This window comes from Canis lupus, chromosome X (assembly GCF_003254725.2).
Source record: "Canis lupus dingo isolate Sandy chromosome X, ASM325472v2, whole genome shotgun sequence".
NCBI lineage: Eukaryota > Metazoa > Chordata > Mammalia > Carnivora > Canidae > Canis > Canis lupus.
In genome coordinates this window covers 111,835,222-111,860,927 of record NC_064281.1, presented here as the reverse complement: position 1 = coordinate 111,860,927, position 25,706 = coordinate 111,835,222, and the positions used below count along the sequence as shown (strand labels likewise).

At 35.7% G+C, this 25,706-nt stretch overlaps 1 long non-coding RNA gene across 2 annotated transcripts in view; it reads left to right on the top strand.

Annotated features, from left to right (window-relative positions):
* Positions 1-25,160, top strand: part of LOC125754633 (uncharacterized) — a 47,805-nt gene extending 22,645 nt beyond the window's left edge. The window contains exons 2-5 of one of the 2 annotated variants that reach the window (XR_007409370.1): positions 15,494-15,542; positions 17,716-17,857; positions 18,245-18,379; positions 24,782-25,160. This is a non-coding gene — a long non-coding RNA (uncharacterized LOC125754633). Of the gene's footprint in view, positions 1-15,493; positions 15,543-17,715; positions 17,858-18,244; positions 18,380-24,064; positions 24,111-24,781 lie in introns of those variants that run through there. The other variant, XR_007409371.1, reaches the window with a different exon arrangement.
* Positions 25,161-25,706: the final 546 nt, after the last annotated feature.

The window sequence follows — 25,706 nt, the reverse complement described above, 5'->3', positions numbered from 1 at the left end:
TTTCATTTTTCTTTGGTATATACCGGGGAGTGGAATTTCTGTGCCATGTGTTAACTCTGTGTTTAACATTTCCAGAAACTGTCAAACTGTTTTCCAAAGTGTCCACACTGCTTTACAATCACACCTGCAATTTATGAAGGTTTTAATTTCCCCCTATCCTTGTCAACACTTGTTAATGCCTCTCTTTTTCATTCTAACCATTCTAGTAGGGGTGAAGTGGCATTTCATTGTGGTTTTAATTGGCATTTTCCTGTTGAGCATCTTTTCATATTCTTATTGGCCATATGTATACCTTCTTTTTAAAGATTTATTTAATTGAGAGAGAGAAAGAGAAGCAGAGAGAGGGAGAGAATTCCAAGCAGACTGGGCATGGAGCCCAATGTAAGGCTCAATCCCATGACTCTGAGATCATGACCTGAGGTGAAATCAAGAGTCAGAAGCTTAACTGACTGAGCCACTCAGGTGCCATGGCCATCTGTATATCTTAATAGAGAAAATGTTCAAGCCCTTTATCCATATTGTAATTACTTATCAGTCTTTTTGTTGTTGAGTTTTAAGAATTATTTATATATTCTGGGTACAAGTACCTTATCAGATATATGATTTGCAAATACTTTCTACCATTCTGAGGGTTTTCCTTTCACTCTCTTGATAGAGTCCTTTGAAGTATAAATATTTTTATGTACAAATGTTTTTGATGAGGTTCAATTTACCTATTTTTGTTGCTTAGCTTTTTGATATCATATTTAAGAAATTATCGCCTAATCTGAGGTTACAAAAGTTTACAACTATGTTTTCTTCAGTAAGTTTTATAGTTTTAACTCTTTTGTTTAAGTCTCTGACCCATTTTGAACTGATTTTTGTATATGGTTTGAGATAGGAGTCCAACATCATTCTTTTTGCAGGTAGATATCTGGTAGTTCCAATAATTTCAGACTTTTGTTTAAATGGTAAAAATGAAAGGAAAATAAAGAATAGAATGTGATAAAGTACTCAAGTAGAGCAGGAACAGAATAAAGCTCAATAATCCAGTAGGAAACAGGAAAGGAGAACAGAAGGAGTAATGCAAAAACATGGTAAATACACAAAATAGACCAATGATCTCAATAAATGGAAATAGATTAAGCATTCCTATTAAAAGCCATCTAAACCCGAACAAAAATAGTTCCTGCTATATGCTATTTACAAGAATCATATCCAAGCAAAATGACAGACAAGTTTAAAATAAAGTGTTCAAGTAAACTACTAACAAAAGAGAGAAAAGTAATGTTAATATTCAGAAAAACAGAATTGGAGGTGGAAAATATTAATGGGAACAAAGACAGAGATTCCACTCTGATAAAAGAACAATCCACCAAGAAGATGACAACCATGACAATCATGTATGGACCAAACAGCACAGCTAGAACAGTATGAAACAAAGCCAGAAAGAAACAAGGAGAAAAAGTAGCACTTCCTATAATTTCTTATCTGCTTATAATTCACTGCTTTGCCAAATTAGATATGATTTGGAAGTCACTTTATTTTATTGTGGCATTGTGTCTTAAAAATGTGTATAAGTAAATACATATGAGATAAATTATACTATTATCTTCCACCTTTCAAATTTGTAAATGTCTTCAGAAATGAATAATTCTCAATTGATGCTGGCAGCAGTGTCATCCTGAGCCATATTGGAGCCTGAGGCAAAAGGAAAAAAAAAATCTCATCCTGTCTTTATTTAAAATGCTATTTTGTTCACTATGAATTTTTGCAATAAATTTTGTTGTTCTCAAATTCTGAATTAAAATATGTAAATTTGGTGTCCAAGATGAGGGCCTCATTCACCTCATCCTTGTACTTCTACTGGCCTGTGTGGCAATGTTCATAGCCTTTGGTCTACTAATTCCACCTACTAAAAGTGAACCTAACTAGTAAATGTGAAATAAGGAGAGAAAACGGGAAAAATTTACATAATAGATTTTAATTGCAGTGCTTCACATAAAGGAATACAAAAGAATAATTAAATCAGCTACATGAAATGACATGTAATAAAAGGTGTATTTTAAAATCTGACCAATATATGCCTGTGACAGATTAAACAATCTCAGAAAGTGCTTTAAAAAGGAGTTCCAAAATTCAGGATTTGGGAGGAGGAGTACATGAGATTCACCTAGAAAGCATACTTAACAAAATATTTTACAAAACTGCACATTTCCGTAAGACCTAGAGGTGAGACCATGGCATCTATAATTTTAACTGGCTCTACACAAGATACTTATGTAGTCAACCTGGCATTTGGACATTTGGAAATCATGATTTAGGACAAAATTTGGTTGATTGTTAGTTACTGTATAGAAGCTTACGTATTAGAGGAATTTTTTTTAAGTGATCTTATTTTACAAGCCGGAGTGACAGAGTGAGTCATCTTAGAAGGCAAAACCAGGGTAAGAATTTGAAACTACTATCTTTGTGTTCTCTAATAGATCTTGCTGGATTTTCTGAGCATGAAGACTGCCTCTAGACAGAAAATATAACAAACCAATAGAGTTTTTAAATTCAGTTTCATAAATTGGGCCTTCATAGACTGGGGCAGACTTATATTCATTTAAATCTGCATTCCTCTTTGAGAAAGAAAACACAATACTGCCCAGTTTTCCATGAGAACTGCAAGAGAAATCATTCAAAAATATTTTTCTCCAGAATGTGTATATTCAATAGCTGTTAATAACGCACAGCTTCCTTTAAATCTTTTTATAATAAAAAGCTTTTAAAATGATTAGAATGGTCTCTTGATTCAGATGCTAAAAATGAAATCACAGGATGTTTTCCAGAACATCTGCAAATCAGTGAACACACAAATGGAATATTTAAAATGGCTCTTCCGATATTGGTAATTGTATCCACCATGTGTTAACATTCCGTCTGCTACCTCATTTCATTCCAGCTAACCCTATACAACTGCCTCCCAACTCCTCATCCCATCTGATTGTATACAAGACAGACATATATTCTATTGAACAAAGGACAAAGGATGATTCACAATGAGAAAATACTCTTATGCTAGGCCATATTCATAACTTTGAGGGTCATTGCTTAATAGAAAAAAATCTACCCAGGAAGAAACATGTTAAGTAGCTGGCACTTACCGTACTAGGAAACCTTGTTACAAAGAATGAGTGTAATTCTGAATCATCGAGGGAACCCTTTCAAACCACAATTTCTGCTCCAGATATATTCTAAATGCAGCCAGGCCACCTGTTGACAACTGCTGCTGTGAAGCAAGGCACTCTGAGTCTCTTTTTTGCCCAGATAACATATAATTGATATGCACCCATTGGTGACTGCTGAGAAATATTCAGTTGTGTATTCATTCTAACAACTATTTAACAAGTGCCTATTCTCTACCAAGTTTATGTCCAAAGAAATAAGACAATAGTAGTGAACAAATATGCAGAAATCTCTGCCCTCATGCAACTTGCTTTTTTTGGTGTTCTGGCTATAAGTATCTCTTATTTTAGGTAAGTGGAATATAATGACATTTAATTTTGCAAAATGCATACTGTATTTTCAAACATTTAAATGGCTATTCATGCAAGTCTGAAATCATACTGAGTGGTCTGTGACATGAAATAGAAAAATCAATAAGATTATGTCAGTCTTAGTAAGTTTAAATTAAAATCTATAATTGCTCACTAAATCAATCAATTCTAGGTCTTTGGGTTAGATTAAAGTAGTCAAGATTGTAACCACCTTTATTTCATGACTTACATCTACAATTAAATTATATTACAGCTATTCTTATCATTATATTAGAGGAATGTTTCTGAATAGTGGTATAAAACGTATTCATGTTCATTTAATCCTATTTCAATGAAAGCTAGGAAGTGAGGCATATTTTTTTTAAAGTACCTATCTTTTTATAATGAGTACCTATTTTGTTATTTAGGAAATCTCTTTGTTAGGAAAGCCTGAAGGTCACAGCCCACATACCTGCACACCAGAAATTTAAAAAATTAAGCAATGGCTTATGTTGCCTTGGAGGGAAAAGAAGCTTGAAAGGTCGAGATAACAGTTTTGTTAAAATAACTAGTTAGTCAAAACAATATGTCAATAATGGATGCTCCCAATCATGCATTTTATCATTAATTGATAGTTTAAAGCGTGTGTTGGAGTAGTATGACACCATTTTTGATTCCTTAAATAGAATCTAAAAAATATGTATTAAAAATTTGTCACTGTTTTGCTCTCCATCTCAAAGAGTAAACTTCCTGAGGCCAAAGCTCACTTTTATCATATACTAGCCGTGTGACTTTAACCAAGTAACATAAATTCAGAGTCTCAGTTCCCTGATTTCCAAAATAGCACTAATAATAGGGCCTACATCAGTGTCATTGTGAAGACTAATGAAATAATTTACAGAAAGCACTTTCCACAATTACTGCTTCATATAAGCAACAAATAAATGTTAACCATTATTATGAGCTATTTGGGTTTACCTCTAAATAATTTTCTGTCAACCAAGCCTACTGTTGGTAAAAGTGAAAGTTTGGAAGCAAGCTGAATGCCCAACGAAAGTGATTTAGTTAAATTATGATTGTTCTAAATAATTGAATACTATGTGGTAATTAAGCTCATGTAAGGGAAAATATAAAATAACAAAATATTTTGCTTCGTTTTCTAACAATAGGAATCACTACATATTCACAGAAAATCAAGATATAACTAAAAGTACTGAAAAACATGTGCTGAAAAGTGTATAACTTGAGGCAGTGTAACTGGAAATCAAGCATTCTATGGTTTTGTATAGTTTGAGAAAAGAAAAATGCCAAATTCGTTACATTACACATACATATTAATTTTTTAGATGAACTAGAAAATATTTAAAATGGATTGTGCATATACCTTCTAAACAGTGTTATGAAAAGTAGAACCAGGGATCCCTGGGTGGCTCAGCGGTTTAGCACCTGCCTTCGGCCCAGAGCGTGATCCTGAAGACTCGGGATCGAGTCCAATGTCGGGCTCTCCGCATGGAGCCTGCTTCTCCCTCTGCCTCTCTCTCTGTCTCTCATGAATAAATAAAATCTTTTTTGAAAAATTTATTTTACATTATTTACAAGAGTCACACAAATACAAAGGCAGAAAAATATTTAAGTAAAAGAATAGGAAACTACGCAAAATAAATGTAAACAAAAAATATGGCTTAGCTACATTAATATCAGACAAAATAGATTGTCGGCAAAAATCGTTATTATAATTTATAGAAGAATCAATTCATCATAGAAATTAGGCAATTCCAAGCCTGATAGAATCTACTAAAAATAGCTTTTAAAATAGCTTGGAATTTTATTATGTAAAATTTGACATAACTACAAGAAAAACTAAATGACCAAATCCACCATTATATTGAAAGTCTTCTACATACCTCTCTAAACAGTTGATGGATTAAGCAGAAAAATATTAAGTATCTGGAAGACTTGAGAAACATAAATGCATGCTTAATCTAATGAAAATATATAGAACATGGCACTCAACAACTGGATAATGTACATTCTTACACACATACCGAATATTAATATAAGCTGACAGTGTACTAGACCTTAAACCAATTCTCAAAAAAATTAGGAGACATGCCCTATCAGATAATCCAGTATTTTTATACAGCTATAGTTATTAAGATAATGTGTTTAGAGCTCAGGGATAGACGATAAGTACAATGGAACTAAACAGAGATTCTGGAAGCCAACCTATACACATGATGATCAACAAAGACTAACCTTAATTTGAAAAGATAAGCCTCAAACTGGAAGCAGCATATAAAAGCAACAATGGTTTAGTGTCCAGAATACATGAAGAAATTTTCAAAATCTTCAAAATGACAAACAAATCAACAGAAAAAACAAAGAGGCACAAATCATGAATGGGCGTTTCACAGAAAAACCAAAAACAAAGACAAATGGTCCACAGTCATTTAAAAAGATACTGAAATTCGTTAGTAATGACAGAAATTCAAATAAAAACCACAGTAATACATAATTTCACACTCACCAAATTGGTGAAGTTAAAAAGTCTGGCAATATTATATATTAGTGAAGATGTGAGGTGATGAGAGTTCTCATACAACTTCAAGCGGATATGTAAATAAATATGACCAATTTGGAAGTAAGTTGCACATGTTTATTTCCTGTAACATAACAATCATACTCTTAGGTATATATCCTAGATAACTTCTTGAAAATTTGGACCATAAGAAGAGTTGCCAGATCTAGCAAATAATAATACAGAGCATCCAATTAAATTTGAATTTCAGATAAATAATAAAAAATAGCATATATCTCTATATATCTCTTATGTATTGTTAGTGACATATTTATACTAAAAAAAATCTGTTGTTTGTCTGAAATTCAAATTTAACTGGGTATTTTGCATGTTATCTGGCAGCCCTAACCATGAGATATGTACAAAAATACTCACAGCAGCATTGTTTGTGCCAGTGAAAAGCTGGAACCAACGAAAAGATTCATGGACAAAACAACTGTGCTACAGCCCTGCAATGAGATGCTATACATTGTGGAAAATACATGAAATATGGCTATTTTAAAATTTTAAAATTCTATTTTCAAACAATGTTTCTTTTATTTATTTGTTTGGCAATGTTCCCATGGTTTTAAATGGTGACATTTTTTTCCCTGAGTTTTGAAGCAGTCTTTTTTTTTTTTTTTTCCAAAAAGTAAGTTTTTTTTTTTTTTTTCTTTTTCTGTATGAGTGTTTGTTGAAATCTATACATTACACTGAAGAGCTCAAGTGCGGTCAGTTTATCCTTTTCTAGGCAACTTACGGCCTCTTTGAAGATCATCAAACAGTTTTGGAGAAGCAGGATATACTTTGTTTTACTATCATTTTTTTCCCACATTTTCATCCTCGATGCATTTACTAAGTACAGAAAAACATTTTTCTTTAACCACACTTTGAAAATATGATTTTATGGCAGGCCACCACTTTAACATGTTTCCTATGGCCAATAGCAGTGAGAGCCATCTTCTCTGCACAGTTCTAAGGAGGCTATCTCCTTCGATTTCTATAAAGTAAAAATCTCATCAAATGTTTTCTGTGTGATGGAGCATCCAAACACTTTCACTATGAAAGCCTCAATGCCTTAGGTAAGCAAAACACATTCCTTTCTAGCAGGATTGTGGACAAGGTCTATAGAACATTTACCAGAAAAGATCTTTTAATTTTCTTCCGTAAAAAGTTTATAAACTGAAAGGAATTTGCCATAGTTTACCTTTGCAGTATCTGCTAAATATAGATAAGCAAAGTCTAATTTGTATCTTTTGCTCTATGTTTCTTATAGTTTTAATCAAAATCTCCTTTTTAAAAAAATAATTTATTTATTTATTTGAGAGAGAGCCTGCACATGAGTAGGGGGAAGGGCAGAGAGAGAAGCAGACTCCCCAGTGAGCAGGGAACCCAATTCAGGGCTTGATCCCAGAGCTCTGGGATCATGATCCAAGCCATAGGCAGACATTTAACTGACTGATGCCCCTCAAAAATCTTAGAAATAAAGCAACAACAACAACAGTTTGAGGGGCGTCTGAGTGGTGTAGGCAGTTGAGCCTCTGACTCTTGGTTTCTGCTCAGGTTGTGACGTCAGGGTCCTGAGATCAACCCCTGTGCTTTTCTCCATCTGTCCCCATCAATAATGAGAAATCAGAACTTTTCACATGATAGGGTGGAAGTTTCCTGGTAGGCAGGACTTTAAGGACTAAAACTATCACAGATATGGGGGAAAAGCGTCATTTGGTCCCTCAAGTGACACATTAAAACATCATTCAGTTCAACCACATTTTTTCTTCCAGAAAGAAAGTGAGGCTAAGAAAGAGCAGGTCAAATTTACCTAGCAAATCAGTGCCAAGTTTAACACCCCTCACCCTCTATTCCTGACCTCCAATTTAAAGATCTTTCTAACTTAGGTGTTATACTATATGTTGGCAAATCGAACTTCAATAAAAACAAAACAAAAAGAAAAAAAATAAAGGTCTTTCTAGTAGAACATCCGATTTTCATTGATTAGAATCTGACTGACCAAAATGTATTAGAAAAGTTAAAAAATAATGGCAATATATAGGCAAGCAATTGAGATCTGAAGAAGATATTTCTGACTGTCTTTATAGATTTAAAGTTGGAATAAACCGCTACAAGTAATTTCTTGTTCCACCATTATGTGCAAATGTTTGAAACTTGTTTCACCAGCATGTAGCATAAAAGTTTACAATATATATAATTTTCATATGTTATAGACTGAATGATTGTGTCCCCCACAAATTCATATGGTGAAACTCCAATCCCCCCACAGTGATATTTGGAAATGGGGCATTTGGAGGTAACTAGGTTTAGATGAGGTCATGAGGGTGGAGACCTCATGATGGGATTAGTTCCCTTATGAGAAGAGACGCCAGAAGGTGTTTATCTCCCTCTCCCTCTCCTCTCCCTTTTCCTCTCTCTCTCTCTCTCTCTCTCTCTCTCTCTCGCTCTCTCTCTCTCTCTCTCTCTCTCATTCTGTTCAAGTATGCAAAGAAGAGGCCATATGAGCACACAAGAGAAATGGCAGCTGCCTACAAGCCAAGCCAAGAGGCTTCTGACTGAAACTAATCCTGCTGGCACCTTGATCTTGGACTTCCAGCCTCCAGAACTATGAGAAATAAAATTCTGTTGTTTAAGCCCCTCAGTCTATGGTACTTTTTAGAGCAGCCCGAGGTGATTAAGATGTCATCTATACATTTGGAGCAAAAGATTATTCTCCTCACACTATATGATATAAGCTATTTACAAGTATTGTCAAAAATAACTAAATTTTATAAAGGAAGAAATCACACATAATATTAGATAATAATTAACACCTTGAATAAAATATAATAATATATTTTTAAAAAGCAGTCTTAAGGAAAATGTAGAGTGGAAATTGTCGATTACTGTGTATATATGCGTATGTGTGTGAATTTGAGGTACACAAACCCAGTTTGTGTTTGAGCCACACAAACCCAGTTTCATCATGTTTTGGCAGCCTTCCCATTCCTTCCAATTCTCACTTGTATGAACTCTTCCTTGTTACCTCAGGCCTTGAGAGTCTTATTGATCCGGTTTCAGAAATGTAATCAATTTAGACGCGTGAGCTGAAAAAGCCATTCTTTATTCATGCATTAGTGGTGTTCTCTCCATGCCATAGCTGCGCATTGATGCAGTCTCAATTCCCCATCCCAGCCTACTGGATTATGGCTGCACACCTTCCCTAACATAGCACATGATGACTTTATCTACATTAGACCACACCAGAACATTCCAGAATGTTCTTTCCTGGTCCTATTAGCCTCTCTACACACTTCAGTCCCTTACAAAGATAAGAGATAGGAGTGCAGTCTCCACGTTACAGATTCCATTTCCATCTGCTTTTTCACTCTCACTTAAAGCTGCTTTGGAATAACTGTTCCCTCTGCTCTGCATCCATTCACATTCCTTTTGCTTTTCCAAACCCTCATTTTCCTCTCTTTAAAGTCTCTCCAACAGTCAAATTTTGATATCCTTGGCTAATACACTGTATTGTTTTGCATTTCAACTGAGCTATTCTTTTTTTTTTTTCAACTGATCTATTCTTAGTTACATATCATCCATAGAAGCTGTGGAGCATGGAGATTAAGAGTATAGACCCTAGACTAGAGCCATTCTGCTTGGGTTAAAATAGTTTCCTCTCCCACTTCTTACTTCTATGACCTTGGGCAAAGTTACTTAACCTCTTTTTGTGCTTTATTTTTGCCTGTTCATAAAGTAATGATAATGAGAGTAGACTTTTTAAGGTGTTTCAAGGATTAAATGAGATGATCCGTGTAAAGCACTTATGTACCTAGTACAAAATAAGTGATGAATCAATTGTAGCTATTAATAATCTATCCTTTCTACTATCTCCATGCTACGGTGCTAGGTGATATAGGTCAAATTTGTGATTTGAACGTATTGCATGGTTAGGTTACAGCAATTTTGAAACATGCTCTAATCTATTTGTTCTCTGGAATACATTACCAAAAATATTTCCTAAAAAGAAATTAATAGGTTCAAGTCATACTGATTAAAACAGTATCGGAAGAATTGAACTTATACTGGACATTCAAAATTCCTCTTTAGAAATAATTCAGAAGAATCAGTAAGGCATAAATTCTGGTAACATGACTATCATTAATATCTATAAGTTTGGGCATATCATTAAAACAAATTCAATTGGAATTTTCACACATGATAAAATGGGAAGATTTAATTCATTTCAAAAATATTTGAGCTACTACTATCTGCTGGTGTCTTTAGTAGATGACTTATATATATTATGTCATTCATTTGTATAGCAGTGCTATGTAATAAGAGCGATTATCCTTATTTTGTAGCCAAAAAACATTGAGGCTTTGCCTGTCTATCTCCCTGGTTAAGAAGATCAAATGCATGAAAATGTGAATATTTTCTAAAAGAGAACATTAAACTTCCCAAACACTGTATTACTTTAAATTCAATATACTTGTTTTGACAAAGTACATCATTTCAGTAATTAAATTCTTGCCTATTTTTTCTTCCAGTGTTTTGATGAGATATCTGAATCATGAGAACCACTGACTAGTGTTTCTGGATTTGGATATGACGATTAAATTAGAATCTTTTCAAGATAATTAATGAAATACTAAAAGAAGCTTTGAAAGAAAAATCAATTTTAGATTGGATAAATGGCACTATTTTAGAAATATATGTATCACACCATTCATTATGCTATAATGAATGATTATTAATGTGTCATTAATTAATGCTTATTATTAATGATTATAATATACAATAAGATATTTATTAAGCAATTTGTGCCACAAACTAAAACAGCTAATGTTTGTGTGTATTTTGAATCTTGAGAACTTTTCATCACAAATACTAAAGAAAAAGGGATTTTGAGACCTATGAATTAAATTTAACTGGTTTTGAAAACAGAAGAAGCCAAAAAAAAAAAAAAAAAAAAAAACTCAAATTGCATACAATTGTTTTTCCCATGATAGACTCACACTTTCCTTATTTACCACCTGGGGATTTCTTCTTATAAGTTGATGCAATAGATGGCAATCCAGAAGTGCCATGTCTCTGCAAAGGATATCCAACCATTTTTATTGGACAAGTGTCACTTTTAAAATTGCTGAATAGCAAATGTGAAGTAGTAATATCTAATGTTGAAAAATGAAGCCACCTAAGGAGCAAGAAATGATAGATAACTTGGTGGTGTTTCAATATCATAAAAGGTTCATAAATGAAGAATAGTTTTGGTGATGCCTCAGTTTTGATGTGTGGCCTGTAGCTCCAGCATACCATTTCAGATTGACCCTTCTTTGTAGATAGAATAAAAATAAAAGATCTCATTTCCTCCTGAAAATACCCAATATGACTGTATAAGTATGTATTTGCGGGCTATTGAAACACATTCCCTGCGAGTACTCCATAAACTCAGCAGGGGTCCATTGGGACCTGGAATTTGGCCTGCAGAAATCGGTAATAGCAATTTTAAGCACTTGTAGGATAATGAGAAAATTTAGGCATTCTCAATAATATCATTCAATGCAGTGTATCTTCATTTCTTTAATAAAAAAGGAAATTCCTGCTGATCAAGTGTTACATAGCTTAAGGCTCATTTGGGGGGATGTAATGGCCAATGCCTAATTTATGTTCTTAGGGTTCATCTCAATATTAACCTTTTATGATTCCAGTGGGGTTAGAGGCTTAATAGAATGAGGTGAAGTTATTAAAACATATAACTTTATAATATACACATTTCTCACTGTTCCCTCCGGAGTCAAAATGTTTCCTCTCTATCTGAATGAGGCAGGGAATGATTTATCCACATGTTCTTCCCAGTTCGCGTTTATCTTTAATGAGGACTTTGCCAGTTAGTTTATTTTTGTAATTAATGATACTTTGCTCCAGAAAAAAAAACTGATGTCAATCAGTTTTATATATATATATAAACTAATATATATATTGGCTGTCTTTTATTTTATATGTATATATGTGTGTGTGTGTGTGTGTGTGTGGAGAGAGAGAGAGAGAGAGAAGCAATTCAGAGTCCTCGTGTATGTGTGTTCTGTACTCTCTATATCATTTTAAAATCACAATCATGACTTTCTTTTCCAATGTTCATTACTAAAGAAAGTTTTGCAGAAATGCTGCCTAATGCTTCCTGAAGGTCACCTGAAAGTGAGTCTGTGGCATGGTCAGATAAGAGAACACTGCCTAGAGCCATGCTATTCACATCATTAATCAGAAAGTGAGGAACTTAGAAGTCAGTCTGGAAATATGAGTTATGTGGGTAAGAGAAGAATATATAATCCCGTTCAGTAGAGTGTGAAAGTTTCCATATATCTGCTACTCCTAAATCAGTAATAGCTGAGGATGAAGCTTTACGAGCTTTTTAAATAAAATGGTATTCTTGATAATATATGCCAGATGTCTCTGAAGCAGGATCCAAGGCCACACAGTAAGTCACCACTCCAAATTGTCTTAGTAAAGGTATTATTTTGAGTTTTGAGAGAACTATATGTGGGTTGCCACGTAAATCTGTCTTACATTGGATCATTCAAGAAAGAAGCAAAACACCACCAAATATTTCATGTTCCTCTGAACTTCAAGGCAACTTTAAATATTTAGGGTGCTGGGATGATTGGCTGAGGGGGAGTGGCTAAGTAAAAATATGCTGAAGTCATACTATATGCCAGATTGATGTGGATATTATTTAATTTATCCGGCACACTACATATGCATATGCAAATATGCAGCTACTGAGGTGGGAAATTTAGACATTAAGTTAAAATAACTTCCAAGATTATGAGACCACAAAGTTGTAGACTTGAGTCCACATTACTCCAAAAATTAATGTTCTTTTCCTGTGAGGAATTGTGTGCCCTGCTATATTTTATTTTAGTAATGTACGCATATTTATACCCATGAAACCTTCAGCTACAGGAAGGATAGAACCTTCATGCAACTCATTTTTGCAGCCTCACAACACCTAGCTCCATGCTATGCAACTAGTTGGCGCTCGGTGGAGGGGGGTTGGCAGATTGAACTAATGAATACCGACCTCAAGTATTGGCAATAAAATATAAATGTAAATGTGGTGAATGAATGAATATATTTTGGAAAATTGTCTCAGCAGAGACAAGGTGGAACAGTTCATATCTAAGGAGAGAACCATCGATACTTCTGGTCAAGGGATGACTTCCTTTTGGTTCTGTTGGCACATCTGCCTTGGTCCCAGTTCTTATATATTTGATTGGTAGGTGATGCTTTTAAGGATAAAAGATTCTCATAACCAATTTCAAAGTTGGTCACTTTAACATTTTATTACCATCTACCCTGAGAATCCAGTTCTTAAGAGGACAGAAAATTATTGGAGAGGGCAAACAAACAGCATTGACAGGGGTTCCCTTTCACCTGCTATGGTCAGAACAAATATAGCTTTAGGACAGCAGAGGAAGCCGTCAGATGATGTGAGTACCTTCAGCACCAAGAGCTTTTTCCTACCTTGTCAGGCTTTCCCACTTGCTCCAGGAATTAGACAGTTTATATGATTTTACAAAAATAGCTCTTTAGAACAGGTATCTAGAAGCTCATCCTTCTTGCCCTTGGGTTCTGTCTTTCTACTTGTAGTCAAGTTTGGCATGGCCTTGGTGGTCCAACATTTTACAAAGTAATCTACATAAAGATATGGGCATTGTTTTTTTTTAAGATTTTATTTATTTATTCATGACAGACACACACACAGAGAGAGAGAGAGGCAGAGACACAGGCAGAGGGAGAAGCAGGTTCCACGCAGGAAGCCTGATGTGGGACTCGATCCGGGGTCTCCAGGATCACACCCCGGGCTGAAGGCAGCGCTAAACCGCTGGGCCACCAGGGCTGCCCATATATGGGCATTGTTTTTTAAAAAAATAAAAGTGTTTTTAAGAGGAAATATACAAGCTTATACAAAAAAAGGCTTTGTAACTATTTTACTGGCTAATCGTCAAACAGAAGTTTATTGTTACTTTTTTTAAATATATTTTACACACAGTCAGAGGGGAAAAAAGGCATTGTTTGAATCCCAGACTGGGAAAAAGAAGCCCTATCCCTCTGCCCTTGGTTTTTCATGTTACACCATGATAGACACACTATTATAATTTCACAGGAAAAATATTTATATGTCAGTGTGTTTGCTGGCCTACATGACCTAAACCTACTAAAAAAAAAAAAAAAAAAGAAAGGAAAATGCATGTTATAGCTGGAAGAGTTGTTTGTTTTCAGTCCTAGGTAAGCATTACAATCATTTTTAGGGCTATATAAAGCTTCCAAAGCAGGGGCCCCATTCCTTACCAATAAATCAGAAATTCCAGAGTTGAGGCTCTGGGGAATCTTTTCAGATCTGGAGTTTTGAGTCCTTCAGCTCTTATATTATTATTTCTTTGATAATTCCTGATTCACCATTTTATGTTTTCTCTTTGAATATGTTTCCTACATTGTCTCTGGATTTCTGAAACATTAGATGATCTTTACATTGCTTGTTCACAGTTAAGAGTAAAACCAAGTACACACTGATGGAGACGTCACTTTGCAAAGGTGGAAGTACATGAGGATCAGGTGGTAAACTGGTCTCCTTACTGAGGAACCACTGGAATATCCGTCTTTCAAAGTTTTTTTTTTTTTTTTTTTTTTTTTTTTTTATTTATGAAGTCAGTTTCCCAGGAGAATGATCTACCAATATTATGCCACGTTGACATAACCTGCTCTGTGAGGAGGAAAGGCAAGGAAGGCTGGGAGTCTCAGTGTGCACACTTTCACCTAATCCTTTTGTTTTCAACTCGGTATCTCACCCCTGGCCTCCTTTGTGATAGGTTTCCCAAAGTCTGGAGCTTTCCAAGTTCAGCTTTCAGAAACAAAACCTTTGATCTCTTATTTGGGAGGAAAAGAAAGTGGGTCACTACTGTGGAGGGTGAGGGTGGAGATCTGGATGTCCATCAGCTCTACACACAGACTTTCAACACTTCCTTCTGGTTTCATTTCAACTCCCCACTCCTGTTTACTGCAGTGTCTGATACTTCAACATGAGCCATTCTGATTTTTGTGTGGAAAATCACCTTGCCTCTATTTATGTCTGCCCCCTGTTGGCATTTTTATGTTATAACTTCCTCCACTTTGTTAAATCAATCACCACTCTTGCATCCACTTCCAGGTTTCTTTGGAAAACACACCTCCTCCACTAGAATATAAGCTATAGGGTGGCAGGGATTTTTGCCTGTTCTGCTCACGGATTTGTCCCCAGTGCCAAGAACAGTGCCTGGCACATAGCAGGTATTCAATATGTATTTGTCGAATTAATGCTGAAATTGTTTCCTTTTTTGACAGTGGAACTTGCCTTATTTACTTTGTCCTTAATTTTTATGCCATTTTTGCCACTTTATTCTCATTTCAGCACTGTTTCTGAAGAGAAAGATGGTAAACATGAGAATTTAATCCATCATGTGAGTAAGTGTAACTTATTTTAAGATGTCTAAATTAGATTATCTGAGTATCCTCTGAAAGATGGTGAAAGGGCTTCATTTCCCAGACTCCTTATAAATTATAGGCTTTGCCCAGTCTAGCCCTCACTGCTTTCTCAGACATCCCAGCTCGTATTCTTAATGAATAATTCATTAATTTCTTCATCCACTTATCCACCTATCCCTTCATTCTTTACATGTACCCATTCATTCATTTATTTTAGATATACTTATTGAGGATCCACTCTGTTAAATACCAGGACACCAGGAATACGATGAGGCATAGGCCATGCCCTTGAGGTGCTCACACTTCCTGAAAAGAGGTCTGCATAGGGGTTGAGAGAGAATCGGACACCCTTTTTCAAGCTAGCACATGACTCTAATGAGAGAATTGAGGTTTTATCTAGCTCCCCTCCACAAGAGGACTCTCAGTGGCTAAATGGGAAGGAGCCCTGTGATATAAATGTATCTACCGCTAGGCACACACATCCAGACATGCAGATCAAGAGTAACCTGCTTCCACCATTATTCTAGACCAAGAAAATACTTTTCTTTGAGTTACTGTCCTTCCTTCTCTACATCGTGTTGAAGGAAAACAAGAACCACATCAAAAAAGCAATTTGGTACAAAATAATGCATTCAAATCCTTGCTGTTTCCTTTAGAGAAATTAAATAGTGAATATACTTTCTACTTGTACAGTCCCATAATCTGCCTAACACCCTGAAAATCCTATAAAGGTGCATTTTCCAGCAGATTGACAGAGTTGGCCAGAAAAAAACCAACAGACCCATTTAGAAGTATCTTCTTTTTTTAAAGATTTTATTTATGTATTTGAGAGAGAGAGAGAGAGTACAAGCAGGGGAGGCAGAGGGAGCAGACTCCCTGCTGAGCAGGGAGCCCAACATGGAGCTCAATCCCGGCACCCTGGGATCATGACCTGAGCCGAAGGCAGATGCCTAACTCACTGAGCCACCCAGGCACCCTAGAAGTATCCTTTTTGAAAGGGTTAGAGGACAATGTACATAAAGTTGAAAAGGCAACAAGAGCAATGTTTTTACATTGGTAGCCTTTTTCAAGCTACCTATCTGACTATCTGCAAGGCTGCTCTAAAGAGCAACCACAACAAACCACAAGCTTGCTAGACCCTGTGCTGAGTATAGTGCAGATGCAGGGGCAAGCAAACTTTTAAAATTATTTATTTATTTATTTATTTATTTATTTATTTATTTATTTATGAGAGACATACAGGGAGAGGCAGAGACATAGGCAGAGGGAGAAGCAGGCTCCCTCCGGGGATCCCGGGATCACAATTTGAGCCAAAACCAGATGTTCAACCAGAGCCACCTAGGTTTTTTTTTTTTTTTTTTTTTAAGAGGGGCAAGCAGACTTTTAATGCCAGGACAAATCATTAGGGTGGCGCCAGCCTGAATCTTGCATCATACAAATCAGAGGAACATCAAACAAAAGTCATTAACACAGAAAGCAAACACCCTTGAGTTTTCCTGTTATCAACTATTTGTTAATTTACTCATCAACAAGCCTTCATGGGTTTTCTTTAGTGAAGCAGAGTGAGAAAAGGGGAAAAGAAGGAATCCGGAGTCTGATGAGTGTATGCAAATCCTGTACCTCCACTTACTCTGTCTGACCCGGAGCTATTTATCTGAACTCTCTGAACCTTGGTTATTCCCTGTGTTGAAATGGAGATTAAAATAGCTTTGCTGCTTCACTGGGCTGTTATGAAGTTTAAATGAGATAATGTATGTAGGAGCAGGCTTGGAGTAAATGTATTTGTAATTGATATTATATATACACGGATGGTACACTCAATCTGCAATTACAGTTCCTGATGATAAAGTTATCTGCAAATAAATTAAAAAGACATAGGCCCCGTCTAAGCTTCAGGCTTAAACCTGAAAAGTGGAATTGCTGTCTTTACTGTGTGGGTGCTTTGTAGAATGTATTACTTTTGAGAAGACGATCATTTTAGTCTTATTGTACCATTTATCACACAAATGTTAGATGCCTGCTTAGCATTCACCTCGTCTCTGAACTCTGCTCACTGTTACTCGCAAGACTTCCTCATACTTCCTGTCACTGATGTCCTATTTCCTCCAGGCTTCTAAGCTTTGTCTCTTTATCACTGTTTTATTCCAGCCTTTTTTCTCCAAAGCCTGGCAGGCTTCATGAAGGAGATTGAGCTCAGCAGTCAATGAAGAGAGAAAGCTAAGGAAAGCAGCCATGATCAAGGACTGAGACCAAAGGAAAGAAGGTCAAAAAAGATGCTAGTTGCTCTGAGGTAAAGAAAAGTAGAAGAAAGACCTGAGAATCAGGAAAAGAAGATAAGCAGTCAGTAAAAGAATGTTGAAGGAACTGTACTCCATTTATGGAGTACTTGTTCGATGTAAGGGATTATGGGAGGCATCTATAGTTATTATCTAATTTAAGACTCACAATGAGCCTATGAGGGAAGTACTGGTATAATGTATCTGCAATATCCCCACTTGGAGAACAACTTTCCGTCACAGAACACTAATCTTTAGATGTATGAAAAGGCAGGACATAGGCATAGGCAGTATAATTAAATGTGAAGAACTATGAGCTTTTAAGGAGAATGGAGTTTTATTCCCAACTTTGTCATTTTTGCTATTTTTTCACACAAGTCCCTCACCTCTCTGAATTTTAGGTTCCTCTTCTGGAGAATCTAGATAATAAGTCTGGCTTACTTCACACTGCTGCTGTGGATCACATGAGGTCACACACAGTCATAATTGTTAAAGCTATGAGTTAAAGAGCTATGGAGCTTGGCTTCTAAACCTGAGTAAGTAACTTTATAACTCTGGGCAGTTGTCCACCTCTCAGTCCTTCTGTCTCTTTTCTCTCTAAAGTAGGGACAAATTCCACATTTCTTCTGGTTATAATGGAGTATCTGATGCTCTAAAGTGTGTTTTCAATCCTTTCCCCTTCCATCTCGTAAGGGAATTAACTTTTAAAATAACCGTTTTGTGTTATCTCCAGTTACATCATTGACTTGTCACACCCACATTTAAATTTGACATTTCCATCTTAACGTTTGCCCCCTCCATTTCCCACCAGTCACTACCCTATATCTGTTATCTGCCTTCCCTACAAATCACTCTTCTATAATTAGCATTCTGTTCCTACCCATCTTTTGAAATCACCCTCATAAGCTCACTGACAATATTTTCCTATTTCTCAGTCTTCTGACCCATGGCCACTTCTCACAGCGCTCTGAGCAAACTCATCCACTCCAATGGACTTGATGAAATAAAATGCAATTACCATCAATGAAATCAATTCTCAGTTAGAGCCCATAGGGAAATTATTGGAATATCCAGAAGTGAATGGTTGGGAAGAATGTGTAGTTTTAAAAACACCTATTACAAATGGCAGTCATTGTTAATACAGACTATTGAATATAAACTCTAAAAGTATTGAATAGTAGGGAAAAGGAAAGGTTGCCAGAAAAGATTTTATTCATAAATTATATCCAGAGATATCCCAGGGAAACTTCATAACACTGAAGATGATGAAAACAAAGAAAAAACACAATTACCTAAAATTTGACATAGACTACTTAATAGCAAGTAAATTGACAATATACTATTTCACAGCAAGATTGAAACGAGGATATTATAGGATGAAAATTACCAAATTTTGAGAGAAAAAAACTGTAAACCTAAAATTCTATACCTAGGTAGATTATCATTCAAAAGAGGAGGCAAAATAAGGATTTGGGACCACGAAAGTCCTGAGAAACATTACAATGAACACATCTTTACTAAAGGAAATAATAAAAGATGTAATTCAGAAAGAGGGAAGGTTAACTGAGATAGAGGGAATGAGAAGCCAGAAGTAATTGTGAACAAAGCCATTCAAATATGCATTGGTAATTCAGAACAAGAATCAATTATTTGAAATAACAATATCTGTAATGATTATTTGGGGAATAAAGAAGTTTCAAAACTGAATTTAAAATGTAGAAAAGTTTAAAAACCTGAATAGGCTAAAATTTATAACAGCATAAGGGCAGAGAGCAGGCTGCTGCGAGATGGGTCACTTTGGCATGAAGATTATTTTTAGCTAAAAAGCAATCAAAACTCAGGAGATTCAATAAAGGCTCTTTACCTCCCCCTTCAGTTGCCTAAAGATAATTTATGTAGAGAACTTGCTCCAGGAAGAGAGCTAGCACTATAGGTAGGTATGTTATGACATAAACTAATATGGTAGACAATGAGGAACCTAATAAGACCTGTTTGATCCAAGTCCTCTGTGTCTCATTGTTTCCTAGTGGCCCAGCAAACATCTGTTTACCAAACATTTACTCTTTTTCATCTTCCTGTGAAGTGCATTCTTTCCCCTTAAAGTCCCATACCCCAACCCCTTCTCCTTGGTTCAGAATGACATATATACCTCATTTTGTTTAACTGTGTTTGGAATCTCCACGTCTGTGTGGGTTCTCCATATGTACTCTATTAAATCTGATTTTCTCCTGCTAATTTGTCTTGTATCAATTTCATTCTTAGTCCACCTAGAAGAACTTTGAAGGAGAGAGGACAACAGGAATTGAATCAGTAGTTAGAAAACAACTATCTTCTTCTCCAAACAAAAGCATTTAGAATTTTAAAAGTTTACATTTCAAAATATTCAAGGACCAAATAATCTTTCTTTCCATCTTTTACAAACTAGTCTAGAAAATCTTAAATGATAGAATGCTTACCAAGTTTGTATTGAGACCTTGGTAAGATAAAAGTAATATAAGAAAATTAGAACTTTAGGTCAATCTCATTTGATTATAGTCAGAAAAATGCTGAATATATTAAAACCCAACTAAATTCAGTAAAATAGGGACACCTAGGTGGCTCAGCAGTTGAGCATCTGCCTTCAGCCCAGGGTGTGATCCTGGAGTCCTAGGATCGAGTCCTGCATTAGGCTCCCTGCATAGAGCCTGCTTCTCTCTCTGTCTATGTCTCTGCCTCTCTCTGTGTCTCTCATGAATAAATAAATAATATTTCAAAAGTAAGTAAATAAATAAATAAATTCAATAAAATAGGGATGCCTGGGTGGTTCAGCGGTTGAGAGCATTTACCTTTGGCTCAGGGCATGATCCCAAAGTCCCGGGATGGAGTCCCACACTGAGTTCCCTGCATGGAGCCTACTTCTCCCTCTGCCTATGTTTCTGCTTCTCTCTCTTTCTGTGTCTTTCATGAATAAATAAAATATTAAAAAATAAATACAGTAAGATATATGTGCATACAAAAATAATGTGTATATGTAAAATTTATATGTGAGTTTGTGTGTGTGTGTCCATGTGTGTACTTATATTATACCACTAGAAGGCTTTACTCAGGAATGTAACAATGGTTTAAATTGAGTCAACTATTTAACGTAACTCATCATGTTAATATGTTAAAGGAAGGTAATCACAAAATCATCTCAGTAAGTAGTGATAAAGCATTTTGTAAATTTCAGCTATTCTTGATTTTTTAAAATGCTGAGAAAACTAGGAATAGAAGGCAATCTTTTTATTTTTTATTTTTGTTTTTTTAAGATTATTTATTTATTTATTCATAGAGACACAGAGAGAGAGAGGCAGAGACACAGGCAGAGGGAGAAGCAGGCACCATGCAGAGAGCCTGATGTGGGACTCCATCCAGGGTCTCCAGGATCATGCCCTAGGATGCAGGCAGCGCTAAACCGCTGTGCCACTGGGGCTGCCCGAAGGCAATCTTTTTAATATGATGAAGTGTAACTTTGAAAAACCTTCAGCAAACATCATACTTAATGATGAAATATTTAAAGTCAAGAATAAGGAAAGGGCATGTGCTGTCATTTTTATATTCAACGCTGCACAGTAGGTCATAGCCAGAATTGTAAGGTGAAAAAAATATGTAAGAACTTGTAAAGTAAGAAAAAAGAGAGACAGACAGACAGACAGAAGTTCAGTATTCCCAAGTAATATGCTTGTTTATATTAAAGGCCAAAAAAACCTATGCTATAAAACCATTAGAACAAATAAGGAAATTCTACTGAAAAAATGAGAGACAAGAAAATATAAATCACATTGTTACACAACCCTAATGATTAGACAATGTATTTTTATGAAGACTGCTATTTGCATATGGTTTAAAACTAACTATAAGATACCGAGGAAAATATTAATAGAAAGTATGCAAGTTCTTTGTGGAGAAAACTATAAAATGTTATATGAAATAATAAAATAAATCTAGATAAAAGAAATATATGGCATGCATTTGTCTGGAAATAATATGAATAATAAATATACCGGTTTTCCATGAATGTACAAATTCAGTGCAATCCTAAACAAAATTACAATAAGAAATTTTTCATGGAACTTGAGAAGTTGATCCTAAAAATTAAATGGACTTGTAAAGTGCTCAGAATAAGTAAAGCAATTAAAGTATTGTAAGGGGCTTCCTGTATTGGAGAGCAAGAATTATGATAAAACTAAAGCTATAGCACCTAAGACAGGATGGTACATGGAATTACAGACAAATGGACAAAAGGATTCTATTATGGAGATTAGAAACAAACTTATACTGTATGGACCCTTGATATGTAATAGATGTAGTATTATAAATCTGAGGGGAAATGATGGAGAATTTTAATAAATGGTGCTAGTACCACTGGTTGTTTACATGGAAAAAAATAATTCCCTACCTCAAATCATACACAAATGTCAAGTCTAAACAAATTGAAAACTTACATGTAAAAATCAAATTATGTAATTTAATGAAGTAAACAAACAAGATGAGATGGGCATTATGGGCTCAGGTTAGGGAAGGACCTCTTTAAAGAGGCATACAAAAGTTCAAACCATGCTACGATGAGGGTGGACCCTGAAAATACCATGCATACTGAAGGAAACCAGTCACAAAATATGACAGATATGATTCCATTCATATGCAATGCGTGAACAGGGAAATCTATAGAGATAGAGAGTTGATTGCTTCTGGCTGGAGGGATGAGCATTTGGAGGATCTGTTTGGAGGTCTTTTTTAAGGTACTAAAAATGTTCCAAAAGGGACTGCCGTGATGGTTGCACACAAGTATGAATATACTGAAAACCACTGAATTTTACATGTTAAATGGGTGAATCATATGGTGTGTGAATTTTATCTAAAAGCAGTAAAAATATAAGGTCAAATGATAAATGAATAGGTTGAGACACAGTCCTTGACAGGAACTGCAATTTAAAAAGTTGTGTAGAAAAAAACAAAATATAAACAAAGTGAAAGGACAAGCAACAGACTCAGAGAAGGTATTTACAGTGCATATAAATAACAATAGTACTCCCAAATTTCAATGAAAACACGAGGAAAAAAGGCAAAGTATATGTAAATTTCATTTCTGTACGAAAAATAGGCATACGAAGTGGTGTTTTATTACACCGGACATCAGGAAAGTGCAATTAACACCATAAGACTGACAAAAATGAGAGTGTCTGACAATACCTAGTGTTGGCAGGATGTAGAAGCAGGAGTTCTCATGTAGTGCTGGTAGGAGTATAAACGTCTATAATCAGAGAGGAGAAATTTTTGACAAGATCTAATATTGAAGATGCATGCACTCAATAACCTAATAATCCCATTCCTGGGATTGTCCTAGTATTGTATGAAAAAAAAATTGTCCTAGTATTGTATGAAATGTGCAATAATCTGGCATTGTTATTAACAATGTAAAATTGGAAACAACTCATTAATAGAAGAATGGGTAAGTGCATCATGGTTCATTCAGGCAGCAGAATAATAAACAGCCTTTAAGCTGAAAGAACTCTAGGTGCACGTATCACATGAATTAATCTCAAGAACATAACATTAGATGAAAAACAGGCAAGTTGTGAGAGGGCTTAAAAAGCTTAACAGCCTAGATGTAAAGATTTAAAACATATAAAACATACCACGTGTTGTTTATGGATGTATTAGGACCGTCTGGGCTGTACTGTGATAAAAACAACCAAGGTGACAAAATAATCTCAGAAGTCTCAAGCACCAAAGATTTATTTCTCACTCGTGTCACATATCAATTGGCGGTTGCTAAAGGGTTCTCCTTCACATCATCCTTATTCTGGGACTCAGGCAGATAAAACACCCACTATCTGGAAAACTGTTCGCTGTCATGAAAGATAGAGTATTTGAGGGTCTCAGATGAACAATTAAATGATCTGGCCTCAAAATAACATGTGAACTCAAATCATTGCTTATTGGCTAGAAGTAATCCCCTACTTCTAGGGGATTGGTGGGTTGGTCCCCTTCAACCACAAAGGGGGTGGGAAGTGTCATCCTCTTATTTGCTCAGGGTACTAGGAGCTGAAAACATTCAGTGAATAGAATCAACTACAAAGTTTGGCATGTGTTGACAAAGAATTCAGGATCCTACTAGGCAACATGGAACAAGAAGTGAATAAAGGATGGATACAAACAGAGATTCATTCTATCTTTAATGTTTTACTTTTTTTTTACAGATTTTGTTTATTTATTCATGAGAGACAGAGAGAGAGAGAGAGAGAGAGAGAGAGAGAGAGAGAGGCAGAGACACAGGCAGAGGGAGAAGCAGGCTCCATGCAGGGAACCCAACGTGGGACTCGATCCTGGGTCTCCAGGATCACGCCCTGGGCTGAAGGCGGTGGTAAACCCCTGAGCCACCCAGGTTGCCCTAATGTTTTACTTTTTGAAAAAGTAAAGGGAAGCCTGAATGAAATGTAGCAAAATATTGAGGTTTTTCAAAAGTGAATGGTACACTTCAACAGATGAATGGATAAAGAAGATATGGTCTATATATATTTATACATACAATGGAATATTCCTCAGCCATTAGAAACGACTAATACCCACCATTTGCTTCGATGTGGATGGACCTGGAGGGTACTATGCTGAGTGAAGTAAGTCAATCGGAGAAGGACATCATCATATGGTTTCACTCATACGTGGAATATAAGAAATAGTGAAAGGGATTATAAGGGAAAGGAGAGGAACTGAGTGGGAAAAATTAGAGAGGAAGACAAAGCATAAAAGACTCCTAACTCTGGGAAACAAACAAAGGGTTGTGGAAGGGGAGGTGGTGGAGGGATGGGGCAACTGAGTGATGAGCACTGGGTGTTACACTATATGTTGGCAAATTAAATTTAAATTAATTTTTTTTTACGACCCTGCAATTGCACTGCTGGGGATTTACCCCAAAGATACAGATGCAATGAAACACCAGGATACCTGCACCCCGATGTTTCTAGCAGCAATGTCCACAATAGCCACACTGTGGAAGGAGCCTCGGTGTCCATCGAAAGATGAATGGATAAAGAAGCTGTGGTCTATGTATACAATGGAATATTCCTCAGCCATTAGAAAAGACAAATACCCACCATTTGCTTCAACGTGGATGGAACTGGAGGGTGTTATGCTGAGTGAAATAAGTCAGTCGGAGAAGGACAAATATTATATGGTCTCATTCATTTGGGGAATATAAAAAATAGTGAAAGGGAATAAAGGGGAAAGGAGAGAAAATGAGTGGGAAATATCAGAAAGGGAACATGAAAGAAAGACTCCTAACTCTGGGAAACGAACTAGAGGGGGTGGAAGGGGAGGAGGGCGGGGGGTGGGGGTGACTGGGTGGCGGGCACTGATGGGGGGCACTTGACGGGATGAGCACTGGGTGTTATTCTATATGTTGGCAAATTGAACACCAATAAAAAATAAATTTACAAAAAAATAAAAAAATAAAAAATAATAAAAAAATAAAGTGAATGGTACCTAAGTACATAGGTACGTGTTTATCATTTTACATAATTATTTATGTAATGGAACTACTAAATAAGACTGAACATATGAGAAGAAAATAAAAAAAATTAACAGCTGGTTATCATACTTAAGAAGAAAGAGAATATATTAGGGAAAAAAAGGCAAACAAACCTCTAGCATAGAGATCATTAAAATAATTATAAGAGGATACATTGTACAGTTCTATTGTTTTATGAAACCTGGCTGGAATGGGTGTTTCCTAGAAAAATAAATTCTCCGAATGACTCTAATAGACAAAAAGCAGAAATGGACTAATAATCATTAATCCATTTATGATATAAATTGATAAAGATATCAAAGAACTACATTTCC